The 18,707-nt window shown below is 46.1% G+C and overlaps 1 protein-coding gene across 1 annotated transcript in view; it reads left to right on the top strand.

Moving 5' to 3' along the window:
* Positions 1-930: 930 nt before the first annotated feature.
* The window catches only part of klhl30 (kelch-like family member 30), a 36,808-nt gene continuing 19,031 nt past the window's right edge, over positions 931-18,707 (top strand). Inside the window, exon 1 of the mRNA XM_042322866.1 lies at positions 931-1,098. The gene's annotated coding sequence lies outside the window, so the exon portion shown is untranslated. The remainder of the gene's footprint in view (positions 1,099-18,707) is intronic.

Below are 18,707 nucleotides of genomic sequence, written 5' to 3'. Positions count from 1 at the left end.
ACCCACCTGGTGTCCCAGGTCTAAATCAGGCCCTGATTAGAGGTGAATCACCCACCTGGTGTCCCAGGTCTAAATCAGGCCCTGATTAGAGGTGAACCACCCACCTGGTGTCCCAGGTCTAAATCAGTCCCTGATTAGAGGGGAATCACCCACCTGGTGTCCCAGGTCTAAATCAGGCCCTGATTAGAGGTGAACCACCCACCTGGTGTCCCAGGTCTAAACCAGGCCCTGATTAGAGAGGAATCACCCACCTGGTGTGATTCCCATCTGTGAATTAGAAGGGAACAATTAAAAAACAGTGGAAGTGGCCTCTAATTTGATCTGAAAACCCAAAGCTTTGTTTTTTTGACACTAATATTTCCTGTCTATAACGAAGGGAAAATAAGGTGTATGGGAAGACATTAAACATTGGACACATGAACTATTCAATTAACTCAATGACCCGCCCTCATGACTTATCCCCTGACCACATGATGTCCGGAAATTTACATCACGTGTGTTGTTGTTGTGTGTTGTTGTTGTGTGTTGTTGTGTGCGCTCCCCTCAGTCCACACCCATACCAATAGATACCCAATGACATGTTTCCTACACAGTAACAGAAGCTCTCTACCTGGCAGCCCATAGAAACGATGATGATGATGATGCTGGCGGAGACAGTATCTGCGCCCCCCCCAAATGGCAGCCTATTCCCTATGTTGTTCACTAGAGCTATATGGTATGGGCCCTGGTAAAAAGATTGCACATCAATATAGGAAACAGGGTGCTATATGGGATGTACCCAGCAATACTTGGCTGCCGGGACAAGCTCCTCCTCTCCCTAAAATAATCCTACTGCTTCCTGCTAACAATGGGACAGCTAAATATCTGTGGAACTGCTGGCGCAGCAGTTTCTGAGTTGCAGTTTGGAGCCTCTGCGAGTACCACCGTGAGCAGTCGGGGCCTATCATTTACCCACAGATAGGAAGCTCAGATGGCGGTGGAGAGGGCCTAGGGGCCCCTGAGACGGTTTTAAGATCTGAGGACTTTTGCTTTTTTTTTAACGTTTTCACCGTGGTTTGATGCCTGGAACCGGCAAAACTCTATCCCTTAAGATGTCAGGTTGGTTTCAAAACACACTTCCTCGTCCGTTTAATCGTTCGGTTTCCCGATCCCTGGAAATGGTATAATTATCATCACTGATTACAGATGAGTGATGGGATATCGTAGAATTATGTTTTTCTTTTCCATTAGCTTGTAATGCATTTTTTTAAAGTGAGAATGTGCTTTAGTTAAATGTTCTGAAACAAATGCACTTAAAAGCCGATGAAAATGGTGATTATTTTCAGTATCATATATATTTAAACGGTTTATATATATATTATCTATGAAATTGAAGGCTTTGCAACAGTGGCTCTGTGAAAAACAGTGACTGTGTTGACAGGGTTGTAGGTTGGGTTGTCCATTCTGAAGTGTCAGTCCGTCACATGGTCTCATTCCCGATCGGCAGCTTTAATGGATGGTGTGGGACGGTGGACAGAGAGTTGCGTGCTAGGCATTGCCTCATTTTTGGTTTTCTCCCAGAGGTTACCTTCCCTCGTCCTCCTTTAGATAGCGTACTGCAGTCAGTCAGCCCGCCTGCCAGTCAGTCAGTCAGCAAGTCAGCCAGCCAGCCAGCCAGTCCGCAAGTCAGTCAGCCACCCAGCCAGCCAATCAGTCATCCAGTCAGTCAGTCCGCCAGTCAGTCCACCAGCCATCCAGCCAGCCAGTCAGCCAGCCAGCCAGCCCGCCAGCCAGCCAGCCAGCCAGCCAGCCAGCCAGCCAGCCATCCATCCAGCCATCCAGTCAGCCATCCATCCAGTCAGCCAGTCAGCCAGTCAGCCAGCCAGCCAGCCAGCCAGTCAGCCAGCCAGCCAGTAAGCCATCCAGTCAGCCAGCCAGTCAGCCAGCCAGCCAGCCAGTCTGCCATCCAGTCAGCCAGCCAGATGCTCTGCTCACCTCTTACCATCAGTAGTGCCTCTCATTTAGGAACAGCTGCAACAAATAAACAACCTTGTGGTGTTGGGTTTATTTTACACGCATCTAGGGCTTTATCTCAAAATGGCTCCTTCTTTGTGGTGCACTCCTTTAGACAAGAGTCCTGGTCAAAAGTAGTCCGCTATATAGAGAATAGGGTTCATTTGGGACACACCCTACGACTTCCGCTCTTCATTCAAGACAGTGGACTTTTTGAAAGGGTTGGGGCCATCTCTCTCTCTCTCCCTCTGTCTCTCTCTCTCTCTCTCTCTCTCTCTCTCTCTGTCTCTCTCACTCTCTCTCTCTGTCTCTCTCTCTCTCTTTCTCTCTCTCTCTCTCTGTCTCTCTCTCCCCATTTCTCTCTCTCTCTGTCTCTCTCTCTCTCTCTCTGTCTCTCTCTCTCTCTCTCTCTCTCTCTCTCTCTCTCTCTCTCTCTCTCTCTCTCTCTCTCTCCTCCCCCATTTCAATTCAAGGGGCTTTATTGGCATTGGAAACATGTGTTAACATTGCCAAAGCAAGTGAGGTAGATAATATACAAAAGTGAAATAAGCAATAAAAATGAGCAGTAAACATTACACATACAGAAGTTTCAAAACAGTATTACGTATACATACAGTGTTGCAACTATGTACAAATGGTTAAGGGTACACAAGGGAAAATAAATAAGCATAAATATGGGTTCTATTTACAATGGTGTTTGTTCTTCACTGGTTGCCATTTTCTTGTGGCAACAGGTCACAAATCTTGCTGCTGTGATGGCTCACTGTGGTATTTCACCCAGTAGATATGGGAGTTTATCAAAATTGGATTTGTTTTCGGATTCTTTGTGGATCTGTGTAATCTGAGGGAAATATGTCTCTCTAATATGGTCATAAATTGGCCAGGAGGTTAGGAAGTGCAGCTCAGTTTCCACCTCATTTTGTGGGCAGTGGGCACATAGCCTGTCTTCTCTTGCGAGCCATGTCTGCCTACGGCGGCCTTTCTCAATAGCAAGGCTATGCTCACTGACTCACATTTTTTTCTCTCTCTCTCCCCATTTCTCTCCCCATCTTTCTCTCTCTCTCTCTCTCTACCAGGCATGATTCTCATTACACCTTTATATTCTACTCTCACATCTCTGAATGCTCTAAGGAGATCACGTCACTGAACAAAGATATATCTCACTTTAATCTAAATGAAAGATTAAATAAAATATAGTGCCGGTAGGAGGACAGTTGAATCTCTACAGGAAGATAAAACAGACCTCCACCACACCTCTTTCTCCATATCTCTCATTCTCTCTTTATCCACCCAAGCCCCTCTCTCTCTCTTTATCATCTCCTCTCGCTCTCTCTCTCGCTAACTCTCTCTGCCTGGCTGACTGGCTGCCTGGCTGACTGACTGCCTGATAGCTGGGTGTAATTTACTGGTATATTTTGTAACGCCCTCATCATTGAGGGGCTGACTGACTGGATAACTAACTCACTGACTGACTGGATAACTAACTCGCTGACTGACTGGATAACTAACTCACTGACTGACTGGATAACTAACTCACTGACTGACTGGATAACTGACTGGATAACTAACTCACTGACTGACTAGATAACTAACTCACTGACTGACTGGATAACTGACTGGATAACTAACTCACTGACTGACTGGATAACAAAATTATTGACTGACTGACTGGGTAACTAACTCACTGACTGACTGGATAACTAACTCACTGACTGACTGGATAACTAACTCACTGACTGACTGGATAACTAACTCACTGACTGACTGGGTAACTAACTCACTGACTGACTGGGTAACTAACTCACTGGATAACTAACTGACTGGGTAACTAACTCACTGACTGACTGGGTAACCAACTGACTGTGTCACGTTCTGACCTTTATTTCCTTTGTTTTGTCATTATTTAGTATGGTCAGGGCGTGAGTTGGGTGGGCAGTCTATGTTTGTTTTTCTATGTTTTGGGGCATTTCTATGTTTCGGCCTAGTATGGTTCTCAATCAGAGGCAGGTGTCATTAGTTGTCTCTGAATGAGAATCATACTTAGGTAGCCTGGGTTGCACTGTTTGTTTGTGGGTGATTGTCTATGTTAGTGACCTGTGTCAGCACAGGTCTATTTTGTAGCTTCACGGTCGTCATTTGTTTATTGTTTTGTATGCAGTGTCAGTACTTTCTTTATTAAAGATTTACCATGGACACTTACCACGCCGCATTTTGGTCCGACTCTCCTTTTCGCCTCTCCTCTTCGGAAGAAGAGGAGGAAGACCGTGACAGACTGACTGACTGGATAACTAACTCACTGACTGACTGGATAACTAACTCACTGACTGACTGGGTAACTAACTCACTGACTGACTGGATAACTAACTCACTGACTGACTGGGTAACTAACTCACTGACTGACTGGGTAACTAACTCACTGACTGACTGGGTAACTAACTCACTGGATAACTAACTGACTGGGTAACTAACTCACTGACTGATTACTTCCGGCGCCGACAGAGATGGCCGCCTCGCTTCGCGTTCCTAGGAAACTATGCAGTTTTTTGTTTTTTTACGTGTTATTTCTTACACTAGTACCCCAGGTCATCTTAGGTTTCTTTACATACAGCCGAGAAGAACTACTGAATATAAGATCAGCGTCAACTCACCATCAGTACGACCAAGAATATGTTTTTCGCGATGCGGATCCTGTGTTCTGCCTTACAACCAGTGTAACCGAGTGGATCACATGCAGCGACCAAAAAAAAAACGACTCAGAAAAAGAGGGAAACGAAGCGGTCTTCTGGTCAGACTCCGGAGACGGGCACATCGTGCACCACTCCCTAGCATTCTTCTTGCCAATGTCCAGTCTCTTGACAACAAGGTTGATGAAATCCGAGCAAGGGTAGCATTCCAGAGGGACATCAGAGACTGTAACGTTCTCTGCTTCACGGAAACATGGCTAACTGGAGAGACGCAATCCGAAGCGGTGCAGCCAGCGGGTTTCTCCACGCATCGCGCCGACAGAAACAAACATCTTTCTGGTAAGAAGAGGGGCGGGGGCGTATGTCTTATGGCCAACGTGACATGGTGTGATGAAAGAAACATACAGGAACTCAAATCCTTCTGTTCACCTGATTTAGAATTCCTCACAATCAAATGTAGACCGCATTATCTACCAAGAGAATTCTCTTCGATTATAATCACAGCCGTATATATCCCCCCCCATGCAGACACATTGATGGCTCTGAACGAACTTTATTTAACTCTCTGCAAACTGGAAACGATTTATCCGGAGGCTGCATTCATTGTAGCTGGGGATTTTAACAAGGCTAATCTGAAAACAAGACTCCCTAAATTTTATCAGCATATCGATTGCGCAACCAGGGGTGGAAAGACCCTGGATCATTGTTACTCTAACTTCCGCGACGCATATAAGGCCCTGCCCCGCCCCCTTTCGGAAAAGCTGACCACGACTCCATTTTGTTGATCCCTGCCTACAGACAGAAACTAAAACAAGAAGCTCCCACGCTGAGGTCTGTCCAACGCTGGTCCGACCAAGCTGACTCCACACTCCAAGACTGCTTCCATCACGTGGACTGGGAGATGTTTCGTATTGCGTCAGACAACAACATTGACGAATACGCTGATACGGTGTGCGAGTTCATTAGAACGTGCGTTGAAGATGTCGTTCCCATAGCAACGATTAAAACATTCCCTAACCAGAAACCGTGGATTGATGGCAGCATTCGTGTGAAACTGAAGGCACGAACCACTGCTTTTAATCAGGGCAAGGTGTCTGGTAACATGACTGAATACAAACAGTGCAGCTATTCCCTCCGCAAGGCTATCAAACAAGCTAAGCGCCAGTACAGAGACAAAGTAGAATCTCAATTCAACGGCTCAGACACAAGAGGTATGTGGCAGGGTCTACAGTCAATCACGGACTACAGGAAGAAACCCAGCCCAGTCACGGACCAGGATGTCTTGCTCCCAGGCAGACTAAATAACTTTTTGCCCGCTTTGAGGACAATACAGTGCCACTGACACGGCCTGCAACGGAAACATGCGGTCTCTCCTTCACTGCAGCCGAAGTGAGTAAGACATTTAAACGTGTTAACCCTCGCAAGGCTGCAGGCCCAGACGGCATCCCCAGCCGCGCCCTCAGAGCATGCGCAGACCAGCTGGCCGGTGTGTTTACGGACATATTCAATCAATCCCTATACCAGTCTGCTGTTCCCACATGCTTCAAGAGGGCCACCATTGTTCCTGTTCCCAAGAAAGCTAAGGTAACTGAGCTAAACGACTACCGCCCCGTAGCACTCACATCCGTCATCATGAAGTGCTTTGAGAGACTAGTCAAGGACCATATCACCTCCACCCTACCTGACACCCTTGACCCACTCCAATTTGCTTACCGCCCAAATAGGTCCACAGACGATGCAATCTCAACCACACTGCACACTGCCCTAACCCATCTGGACAAGAGGAATACCTATGTGAGAATGCTGTTCATCGACTACAGCTCGGCATTCAACACCATAGTACCCTCCAAGCTCGTCATCAAGCTCGAGACCCTGGGTCTCGACCCCGCCCTGTGCAACTGGGTACTGGACTTCCTGACGGGCCGCCCCCAGGTGGTGAGGGTAGGCAACAACATCTCCTCCCCGCTGATCCTCAACACTGGGGCCCCACAAGGGTGCGTTCTGAGCCCTCTCCTGTACTCCCTGTTCACCCACGACTGCGTGGCCATGCACGCCTCCAACTCAATCATCAAGTTTGCGGACGACACAACAGTGGTAGGCTTGATTACCAACAACGACGAGACGGCCTACAGGGAGGAGGTGAGGGCCCTCGGAGTGTGGTGTCAGGAAAATAACCTCACACTCAACGTCAACAAAACTAAGGAGATGATTGTGGACTTCAGGAAACAGCAGAGGGAACACCCCCCCATCCACATCGATGGAACAGTAGTGGAGAGGGTAGCAAGTTTTAAGTTCCTCGGCATACACATCACAGACAAACTGAATTGGTCCACTCACACAGACAGCATCGTGAGGAAGGCGCAGCAGCGCCTCTTCAACCTCAGGAGGCTGAAGAAATTCGGCTTGTCACCAAAAGCACTCACAAACTTCTACAGATGCACAATCGAGAGCATCCTGGCGGGCTGTATCACCGCCTGGTATGGCAACTGCACCGCCCTCAACCGTAAGGCTCTCCAGAGGGTAGTGAGGTCTGCACAACGCATCACCGGGGGCAAACTACCTGCCCTCCAGGACACCTACACCACCCGATGCTACAGGAAGGCCATAAAGATCATCAAGGACATCAACCACCCGAGCCACTGCCTGTTCACCCCGCTGCCATCCAGAAGGCGAGGTCAGTACAGGTGCATCAAAGCTGGGACCGAGAGACTGAAAAACAGCTTCTATCTCAAGGCCATCAGACTGTTAAACAGCCACCACTAACATTGAGTGGCTACTGCCAACACACTGTCAATGACACTGACTCTACTCCAGCCACTTTCATCATGGGAATTGATGGGAAATGATGTAAATATATCACTAGCCACTTTAAACAATGCTACCTTATATAATGTTACTTACCCTACATTGTTCATCTCATATGCATACGTTGATACTGTACTCTATATCATCGACTGCATCCTTATGTAATACATGTATCACTAGCCACTTTAACTATGCCACTTGGTTTACATACTTATCTCATATGTATATACTGTACTCGATATCATCTACTGTATCTTGCCTATGCTGCTCTGTACCATCACTCATTCATATATCCATATGTACATATTCTTTATCCCCTTACACTGTGTATGACAGTAGTTTTTTTTGGAATTGTTAGTTAGATTACTTGCTCGTTATTACTGCATTGTCGGAACTAGAAGCACAAGCATTTCGCTACACTCGCATTAACATCTGCTAACCATGTGTATGTGACAAATAAATTTGATTTGATTTGATTTGATTTGATTTAACTCACTGACTGACTGGGTAACTAACTCACTGACTGACTGGGTAACTAACTCACTGACTGACTGGGTAACTAACTCACTGACTGACTGGATAACTAACTCACTGACTGACTGGATAACTAACTCACTGACTGACTGGATAACTAACTCACTGACTGACTGGATAACTAACTCACTGACTGACTGGGTAACTAACTCGCTGACTGACTGGGTAACTAACTCGCTGACTGACTGGGTAACTAACTCACTGACTGACTGGATAACTAACTCACTGACTGACTGGATAACTGACTGACTGACTGACTGGATCTGATCCGTAAGTTACTGATTGATGACTGCAGGACGTTGCATCACTGAGGTCTGATCCGTTAGTTACTGATTAATTTAGATGAAACCTGGCCATGAAACCTGGCCTTTGAAACCTGGCCTTTGAAACCTGGCCATGAAACCTGGCCATGAAACCTGGCCTTTTAAACCTGGCCTTTGAAACCTGGTCATGAAACCTGGCCATGAAACCTGGCCATGAAACCTGGCCATGAAACCTGGCCTTTGATACCTGGCCTTTGAAATCTGGCCTTTGAAACCTGGCCATGAAACCTGGCTGTTGAAACCTGGCCATGAAACCTGGCCTTTGAAACCTGGCCATGAAACCTGGCCTTTGAAACCTAGCCTTTGAAACCTGGCTTTTGAAACCTGGCAATGAAACCTGGCCTTTGAAAACTGGCCTTTGAAACCTGGCCATGATACCTGGCCATGAAACCTGGCCATGAAACCTGGCCTTTGAAACCTAGCCTTTGAAACCTGGCCATGAAACCTGGCCATGAAACCTGGCCTTTGAAACCTAGCCTTTGAAACCTGGCCATGAAACCTGGCCTTTGAAACCTGGCCTTTGAAACCTGGCCATGAAACCTGTCCATGAAACCTGGCCTTTGAAACCTGGCCTTTGAAACCTGGCCTTTGAAACCTGGCCATGACACCTGGCCATGAAACCTGGCCTTTTAAACCTGGCCATGAAACCTGGCCTTGAAACCTGGCCTTTGAAACCTGGCCTTTGAAACCTGGCCTTTGAAACCTGGCCTTTGAAACCTGGCCATGAAACCTGGCCTTTGAAACCTGGCCTTTGAAACCTGGCCTTTGAAACCTGGCCTTTGAAACCTGGCCTTTGAAACCTGGCCATGAAAGCTGTCCATGAAACCTGGCCTTTGAAACCTGGCCATGAAACCTGGCCATGAAACCTGGCCTTTGAAACCTGGCCTTTGAAACCTGGCCTTTGAAACCTGGCCATGACACCTGGCCATGAAACCTGGCCTTTGAAACCTGGCCATGAAACCTGGCCTTTGAAACCTGGCCTTTGAAATCTGGCCTTTGAAACCTGGCCATGACACCTGGCCATGAAACCTGGCCTTTGAAACCTGGCCATGAAACCTGGCCTTTGAAACCTGGCCTTTGAAACCTGGCCATGAAACCTGGCCTTTGAAACCTGGCCATGAAACCTGGCCTTTGAAACCTGGCCATGAAACCTGGCCTTTGAAACCTGGCCATGAAACCTGGCCATGAAACCTGGCCTTTGAAACCTGGCCATGAAGTGAAATGTTTGTCAGTATTTTTTTATGATTAACTAACTCACTGACTGCAGCTGTATTTGTATTTTTTATGGATCCCCATTAGTGTGTGTGCTTGCGTGCCTGTCTGTCGGTCTGTCTGCCTGTCTGTCTGTCTGTCTGTCTGTCTGTCTGTCTGTCTGTCTGTCTGCCTGATTGTCTGTGTCTGTCTGCCTGTCTGTCTGCCTGTCTGTCTGTCTGTCTGCCTGCCTGTCTGCCTGTCTGCCTGTCTGCCTGTCTGCCTGTCTGTCTGCCTGTCTGCCTTCCTTCCTTCCTGCCTGCCTGCCTTCCTTCCTTCCTTCCTTCCTGCGTCCCCCAGCTGCTCCATAAGGTGTTTTTTGTCAAATGCTTGTCAATATTTTTGATTGATTGATGAGTGAAATGTGTTTTTCCTGTTTTACAGTAGTTTTTTGGGGGGGAGAAACATTTTTTTTTATTATTGATTAATTTCTGAATCACAAACGTATTTCCTTTATGTGAGAATACAGTTATAACAAAATGTTTTTAGTTTAATGGATGGATTGCTTATGTAGGTTGTTCATTAAGTACACCATAAAACTATTTACTGTTCATTTTACAGTAATTACTCAATTTATAACACTAGCTATTTCTTGGAAATCCTTGCCATAAACATGACGTGCACATGTTTTAGATATTTCCTGTAGATGTATGTATTTACTGATTGCTTGCCCATGATAATAGGCAGTCAGACGGGTTAACGTATTATAAATTCATATGGTGTTAATTTTCTACCCAACCACAACATCTGTGTTGTTGAATGACTTGTCGTTATCACTGTAGGTCCGACTAGACACGGGTTCCTGATGGATGGTAGAGGGACTCATCTGACGCTTGATATTCTCTCTCTGTGTGTGTATACAGAATAAAATAACACACTGTGATTTGTATCTCACACCAATACGTTCTTGAATAGTGAGATTCTGATAATGATGCTTTTAAAATAAAAAATGACTCTGTACCTTTAAGAGACAAATACATTAAACTGATTCATGCTTTGAAATGGAACGTACCTCTCATGAGACAGGGTTGGATATCATTCCATGCGGAGGCACACCAAACTGTTGTTGAATAGTGAGATTCTGGAAGTATCCGTTAGTCACCCCGTTACAGTTAACTGTATTAGGTATTCATGAGAAGCAGCTACATTCGGGCTGGACCTGTGCGACTGATGGTATAAGATTCAAAAAGCATCAATCCTGTAATTTGTGAGGCACATCTTGGCTTTAAAATGTACAGCGTGTCACTGTGTAGTAGGTGTGTAGTAGGTGTGTAGTAGGTGTGTAGTAGGTGTGTAGTAGGTGTGTAGTAGGTGTGTAGTAGGTGTGTAGTAGGTGTGTAGTAGGTGTGTAGTAGGTGTGTGGTAGGTGTGTGGTAGGTGTGTAGTAGGTGTGTAGTAGGTGTGTAGTGTGTGGTAGGTGTGTAGTAGGTGTGTAGTAGGTGTGTAGTAGGTGTGTAGTAGGTGTGTAGTAGGTGTGTAGTAGGTGTGTGGTAGGTGTGTGGTAGGTGTGTGGTAGGTGTGTAGTAGGTGTGTAGTAGGTGTGTAGTAGGTGTGTAGTAGGTGTGTGGTAGGTGTGTATTTACATTCAAAATGTTCACTTTTACATTCCCATGTTACAATTGATCTCCTTAAACCGGGACATTTTATTTACATGACGTTTTTCTTCCTGTAGGATCCCATGAACTTTGACCTTATATCAAAGTATTTAGGATTAGTAGACTCTTTGCAAAAATAATCTGTGTTTTAAATCTCCCTTCAAACGTGATGGAAAAAGGCTGTTTTAGTTAGTAATGGTAGCAATAATGAGTGGCATGAAAGTTGAGACAAATGTAGTCGGGAATGTATCCTGAAAACACATACATATGCAACATGTAAAGTGTTGGTCCCATGTTTCATGAGCTGAAATAAAAGATCCCAGAATAAAACTCATTCTGATTGGCTGGTGCTGGCTCCCAAATGCCCTCCCAGGCCCACCCATGGCTGCGTCCCTGCCCAGTCATAAGAAATCCATAGATTAGGGCCTAATGAATTTATTTCAAGTGACTGAGCTCGTTATATGTATTGCAACTCAGTAAATCTTTGAAATGGTTGAATGTTGCTTTTATATTTCCGTTCTTTATAATACAGTTCATAGTTACAGGACACTGTATATGATGCTCCATGTTGGGGTAATAAGGGTTGGGGTAATAAGGGTTGGGGTAATAAGGGTTAGGGTAATAAGGGTTGGGGTAATAAGGGTTAGGGTAATAAGGGTTGGGGTAATAAGGGTTAGGGTAATAAGGGTTGGGGTAATAAGGGCTGGTAATAAGGGCTGGGGTAATAAGGGTTGGGGTAATAAGGGTTGGGTAATAAGGGTTGGGGTAATAAGGGTGAGGGTAATAGGGGTTGGGGTAATAAGGGTTGGGGTAATAAGGGTTGGGGTAATAAGGGTTGGGGTAATAAGGGCTGGTAATAAGTGTGGGTAATAAGGTTTGGGGTAATAAGGGTTGGTGTAATAAGGGCTGGTAATAAGTGCTGGGATAATAAGGGCTGGTAATAAGGGCTGGGGTAATAATGGTTGGGGTAATAAGGGTTTGGGTAATAAGGGTTGGGGTAATTAGGGTTGGGGTAATAAGGGCTGGTAATAAGGGCTGGGGTAATAGGGGTGATAAGGAAAATAGGATTAGGGCTAGGGTTAACCAATAGGGTTAGGATTAGGGCTAGGGTTAACCAATAGGGTTAGGATTAGGGCTAGGGTTAACCAATAGAGTTAGGATTAGGACTAGGGTTAACCAATATGGTTAGAATTAGGGCTAGGGTTAACCAATAGGGTTAGAATTAGGGCTAGGGTTAACCAATAGGGTTAGAATTAGGGCTAGGGTTAACCAATAGGGTTAGAATTAGGGCTAGGGTTAACCAATAGGGTCAGAATTAGGGCTAGGGTTAACCAATAGGGTTAGGATTAGGGCTAGTGTTAACCAATAGGGTTAGGATGAGGGCTAGGGTTAACCAACAGGGTTAGGATGAGGGCTAGGGTTAACCAACAGGGTTAGGATTAGGGCTAGGGTTAACCAACAGGGTTAGGATGAGGGCTAGGGTTAACCAACAGGGTTAGGATTAGGGCTAGGGTTAACCAATAGGGTTAGGATAAGGGCTAGGGTTAACCAATAGGGTTAGGATTAGGGCTAGGGTTAACCAATAGGGTTAGGATGAGGGCTAGGGTTAACCAATAGGGTTAGAATTAGGGCTAGGGTTAACCAACAGGGTTAGGATGAGGGCTAGGGTTAACCAACAGGGTTAGGATTAGGGCTAGGGTTAACCAACAGGGTTAGAATTAGGGCTAGGGTTAACCAATAGGGTTAGGATAAGGGCTAGGGTTAACCAATAGGGTTAGGATTAGGGCTAGGGTTAACCAATTGGGTTAGGATGAGGGCTAGGGTTAACCAATAGGGTTAGAATTAGGGCTAGGGTTAACCAACAGGGTTAGGATGAGGGCTAGGGTTAACCAACAGGGTTAGGATTAGGGCTAGGGTTAACCAACAGGGTTAGAATTAGGGCTAGGGTTAACCAATAGGGTTAGGATAAGGGCTAGGGTTAACCAATAGGGTTAGGATTAGGGCTAGGGTTAACCAATAGGGTTAGGATGAGGGCTAGGGTTAACCAATAGGGTTAGGATTAGGGCTAGGGTTAACCAATAGGGTTAGGATGAGGGCTAGGGTTAACCAACAGGGTTAGGATTAGGGCTAGGGTTAACCAACAGGGTTAGGATAAGGGCTAGGGTTAACCAATAGGGTTAGGATTAGGGCTAGGGTTAACCAATAGGGTTAGGATGAGGGCTAGGGTTAACCAATAGGGTTAGAATTAGGGCTAGGGTTAACCAACAGGGTTAGGATGAGGGCTAGGGTTAACCAACAGGGTTAGGATTAGGGCTAGGGTTAACCAACAGGGTTAGAATTAGGGCTAGGGTTAACCAATAGGGTTAGGATAAGGGCTAGGGTTAACCACTAGGGTTAGGATTAGGGCTAGGGTTAACCAATAGGGTTAGGATGAGGGCTAGGGTTAACCAATGTTAGGATTAGGGCTAGGGTTAACCAATAGGGTTAGGATGAGGGCTAGGGTTAACCAATAGGGTTAGGATTAGGGCTAGGGTTAACCAATAGGGTTAGGATGAGGGCTAGGGTTAACCAACAGGGTTAGGATGAGGGCTAGGGTTAACCAACAGGGTTAGGATGAGGGCTAGGGTTAACCAACAGGGTTAGGATTAGGGCTAGGGTTAACCAATAGGGTAAGCACATCAGTCTGGTGATTATGAGGAGTTGTTGATGAAAACCAAAAGCACCACTGAGTCCACTGGCTTTTGATTTAAACACACACACACACACACACACACACACACACACACCCCAGCCCCCTTCCCTGTTAATCTCTTCATGTATTACATACCACTTCTGGGAAGTTAACTTTGCAGCGAGAGCGAAAGCATTAATATCACAGCATCGTTGGTGCTGTTCCACATCAAAGTGTGGTGAGGAAATGTCCCGGGGACCACCCCCTTGGAGTCAAAGCACAACAGTGTGCTGCAGCCTATCAGCCCTTGCCTTTGATGTTGGCTCAGTCCCCAAAGGCACCCTATTCCCTAGTACAATGGAGCCTTATGGACCTTAGTAAAAAAAAGTAGTGCACTATCAGAGGGAAGAGGGCACTGTGGGACGCCCCCCGTTTGTGTTTAAATCCTGTCCTTGGAGAGCAGAATTTGATCTGCCTCCATTAGGACGTTACAGGTTCATTAGGGGAGATCTAAACACTTCCATATACCCTGCATCCTCCCCCCGGGGAGGGGGGGGGGGGCATCCTGCCAATATATTCAAGGTTTGGTTCTTTTTTTCCTCTTCATCCTGTTGGTTTCCTCTCCTCTCTCTGTTCTGTTCTGGTTTCCTCTCCTCTCTCTGTTCTGTTCTGGTTTCCTCTCCTCTGTCTGTTCTGTTCTGGTTTCCTCTCCTCTTTCTGTTCTGTTCTGGTTTCCTCTCCTCTCTCTGTTCTGTTCTGGTTTCCTCTCCTCTCTCTGTTCTGTTCTGGTTTCCTCTCCTCTGTCTGTTCTGTTCTGGTTTCCTCTCCTCTGTCTGTTCTGTTCTGGTTTCCTCTCCTCTCTCTGTTCTGTTCTGGTTTCCTCTCCTCTGTCTGTTCTGTTCTGGTTTCCTCTCCTCTCTCTGTTCTGTTCTGGTTTCCTCTCCTCTCTCTGTTCTGTTCTGGTTTCCTCTCCTCTCTCTGTTCTGTTCTGGTTTCCTCTCCTCTTTCTGTTCTGTTCTGGTTTCCTCTCCTCTCTCTGTTCTGTTCTGGTTTCCTCTCCTCTCTCTGTTCTGTTCTGGTTTCCTCTCCTCTCTCTGTTCTGTTCTGGTTTCCTCTCCTCTCTCTGTTCTGTTCTGAGGGGTGAGGGGAGGACGTGAGGGGGAGATGTGAGGGGGGGACGTGGGGGAGGACGTGAGGGGAGGACGTGAGGGGGTAGCGGACCGGTAAAGAGGACTTCTACCGTTGACTTCAAGACCTATTCTGGGACGACCCTCCACAATAGCAACATCACAAAAATGGAAAGCCTGAAGGTGATTGGCTGACACACTAATGGGCCTCCACTCTGCCTGGTTCCATTTTTAGGAAATGTTCCTGTCCCACTGTGCTTCTGCTTGCTCTTTGAGGTATAAGCATTGTTACTGTTAAGCACTTTGACATTTGTTGATTTTGAAAAGGTATTTAAATACATTTGATTGATATGGGTCAGATTTTTGCCATAGAAGTCAATATTTGTCCCGTGCAGTATATACAGTGGGGCAAAAAAGTATTTAGTCAGCCACCAATTGTGCAAGTTCTCCCACTTAAAAAGATGAGAGAGGCCTGTAATTTTCATCATAGGTACACTTCAACTATGACAGACAAAATGAGGGGGAAAAAATCCAGAAAATCACATTGTAGGATTTTTAATGAATTAATTTGCATTTTGGACTTAATATAAAACTTGAGTCATCGGCATACATGGACACCTTTGTTTTTAAGCCTTGGATTTCTAATCCTCTAATGTTGTTATTGGATCTGATTTTAATAGCTTGCATTTCGATGGCCATAACGAATAGATATGGTGACAGAGGACACCCTTGTTAAGCTCCTCTTGACAATTCAAAACTCTCTGAGAAGTAGCCGTTATTTACAGTTTTAGAACCTGGGTTTGCAATACATTATTTTTAGCCATTTTATGAGAGAATCACCGAAATTAAAAAATCCAGGCATTTATAAATAAAACCAATCGTACTTTATCAAATGCATTTTCAAAACCCGCTATAAAAATCAGGACTGGCTTCTTAGATGTTTCATGATGTTCTATTATAGTTCTATTATAATCAACCCTGAGTGGGTTGATTCACTGATGTGGTCATCCTGTCTGGGATGGCGCCCCCCCTTGGGTTGTGCCATGGCGGAGTTCTTTGTGGGCTATACTCAGCCTTGTCTCAGGATGGTAAGTTGGTGGTTGAAGATATCCCTCTAGTGGTGTGGGGGCTGTGCTTTGGCAAAGTGGGTGGGCTTATATCCTTCCTGTTTGGCCCTGTCTGGGGGTGTCCTCGGATGGGGCCACAGTGTCTCCTGACCCCTCCTGTCTCAGCCTCCAGTATTTATGCTGCAGTAGTTAATGTGTCGGGGGGCTAGGGTCAGTTTGTTATATCTGGAGTACCTCTCCTGTCCTATTCGGTGTCCTGTGTGAATCTAAGTGTGCGTTCTCTCTTTCTCTCTCTCTCTCTCTCTCTCTCTCTCTCTCTCTCTCTCTCTCTCTCTCTCTCTCTCTCTCTCTCGGAGGACCTGAGCCATAGGACCATGCCCCAGGACTACCTGACATGATGACTCCTTGCTGTCCCCAGTCCACCTGGCCGTGCTGCTGCTCCAGTTTCAACTGTTCTGCCTTATTATTATACAACCATGCTGGTCATTTATGAACATTTGAACATCTTGGCCATGTTCTGTTATAATCTCCACCCGGCACAGCCAGAAGAGGACTGGCCACCCCACATAGCCTGGTTCCTCTCTAGGTTTCTTCCTAGGTTTTGGCCTTTCTAGGGAGTTTTTCCTAGCCACCGTGCTTCTACACCTGCATTGCTTGCTGTTTGGGGTTTTAGGCTGGGTTTCTGTACAGCACTTTGAGATATCAGCTGATGTACGAAGGGCTATATAAATACATTTGATTTGATTTGATATTTCTAGTAGTTGTCGTATATTATTTCCAATGTATCGTCCATGTAAAAACGAACTGTCTGATCAGGATGAACAATACCTGGTAAAACCCTTTTAATTCTGAGTGCTATGCATTTTGCTAATATTTTTGCATCACAACATGTAAGGGGCCTCCAGTTTTTTTAGATAGACTGGGTCTTTATATTTGCCATCTGGGTCTTGTTTTAATAGAGCAATCAGACCTTCCTGCTGAATACCTGACAGACTACAATTTCTATAGGAGTAGTTAAAACAAAAGGAAAGCTAGTGTGATGTGATTTCAACTGAAAAGTGCCTTTACTGTCCACCTACTAATATCATAGCAGTAAACCACCCTGCATCCCACTGCTGGCTTGCCTATAATTCTAAGCAGGGTCAGTCCAGTTGGTCCCTGGATCAGAGACCAGACACTGTGTGGAATTGTGACGTCTTTCGGACCTTAATCGGGTGTCCTGACTCTCTGTGTTCATAAATAATCCCATAATCCCACTTATCATAAGAGTAGGGGTGTTAACCCCTGTGTCATGGCTAAATTCCCAACCTGGCCCCATTCCATCATAGTCACCTAATCATCCCCCTCATTCCTAATTGGCACATATCACTCCTCACCTCTCTAATGGATAGCTGATGTGTGGTGAGCATTCTGGTAAAACAAAATGGTCACCGTGCAGGTGGGTGCTACACATGGTTAGTGGATGAGGTAAGTTTCCCCCTACCATGGAAAGCGCTTTGAGTAACTCAGCTGGTGTCACACCCTGATCTGTTTCACCTGTCTTTGTGCTTGTCTCCACCCCCCTCCAGGTGTCGACCCTTTTCCACATTATCCCCTGTGTATTTATACCTGTGTTCTCTGTTTGTCTGTTGCCAGTTCGTTTTGTTCATGAAACCTACCAGCGGCCTTTTCCCTGCTCCTCCCTGTTTTCCTGCTCCTGTTTTCTAGTCTTTCCCGGTTTTGATCGTTCTGCCTGCCCTGACCGTGAGACTGCCTGCCCTGACCCTGAGACTGCCTGCCCTGACCCTGATACTGCCTGCCCTGACCCTGAGACTGCCTGCCCTGACCCTGAGACTGCCTGCCCTGACCCTGAGACTGCCTGCCGTGATCCTGAGACTGCCTGCCCTGACCCTGAGACTGCCTGCCCTGACCCTGAGACTGCCTGCCCTGACCCTGAGACTGCCTGCCCTGACACTGAGACTGCCTGCCCTGACACTGAGACTGCCTGCCCTGACACTGAGACTGCCTGCCCTGACCGTGAGATTATATAAATCCGATCAATTAATCAATGAATTATTATAGCTTTTATTACAATGCTATTACACTGCTAAGACACATCGGTATCATTACTGATATCGTGAAGAGTGACCGTGTAGCATAATATTATAACACAGTGCTAAGTATTAGCCTCAAACATCTCTACCTCCCAAAGCACCCGTCTGCTGTATCTTATCTATCATGGATCCACTGTAACGAATGAAGCTGTGTTACTCCTTGACAAGCAGTTGTTATTTAAATTACCGCATCTCATTAACCATCTTCTAATTCTCCTGAGAACGGAGAGAGAGAGGGGGAGCAGAGAGAGAGAGAGAGAGAGAGAGAGAGAGAGAGAGAGAGACAGAGAGAGAGACAGAGAGAGAGACAGAGAGAGAGAGAGAAAGAGAGAGAGAGAGGGGGAGCAGAGAGAGAGAGAGAGAGAGAGACAGAGAGAAAGACAGACAGAAAGAGAGACAGAGAGAGAGAGAGAGAGAGAGAGAGAGAGAGAGAGAGAGAGGGGGACTGAGAAAGACAGAGAGAGAGCCAGAGAGAGAGAGACTGAGAGAGAGAGAGAGAGAGAGAGAGAGAGAGGGGGACTGAGAAAGACAGAGAGAGAGCCAGAGAGAGAGAGACTGAGAAAGA

This window comes from Oncorhynchus tshawytscha, linkage group LG06 (assembly GCF_018296145.1).
Source record: "Oncorhynchus tshawytscha isolate Ot180627B linkage group LG06, Otsh_v2.0, whole genome shotgun sequence".
Taxonomy (NCBI): Eukaryota; Metazoa; Chordata; class Actinopteri; order Salmoniformes; family Salmonidae; genus Oncorhynchus; species Oncorhynchus tshawytscha.
This window is presented reverse-complemented; position numbering and strand designations above follow the sequence as displayed.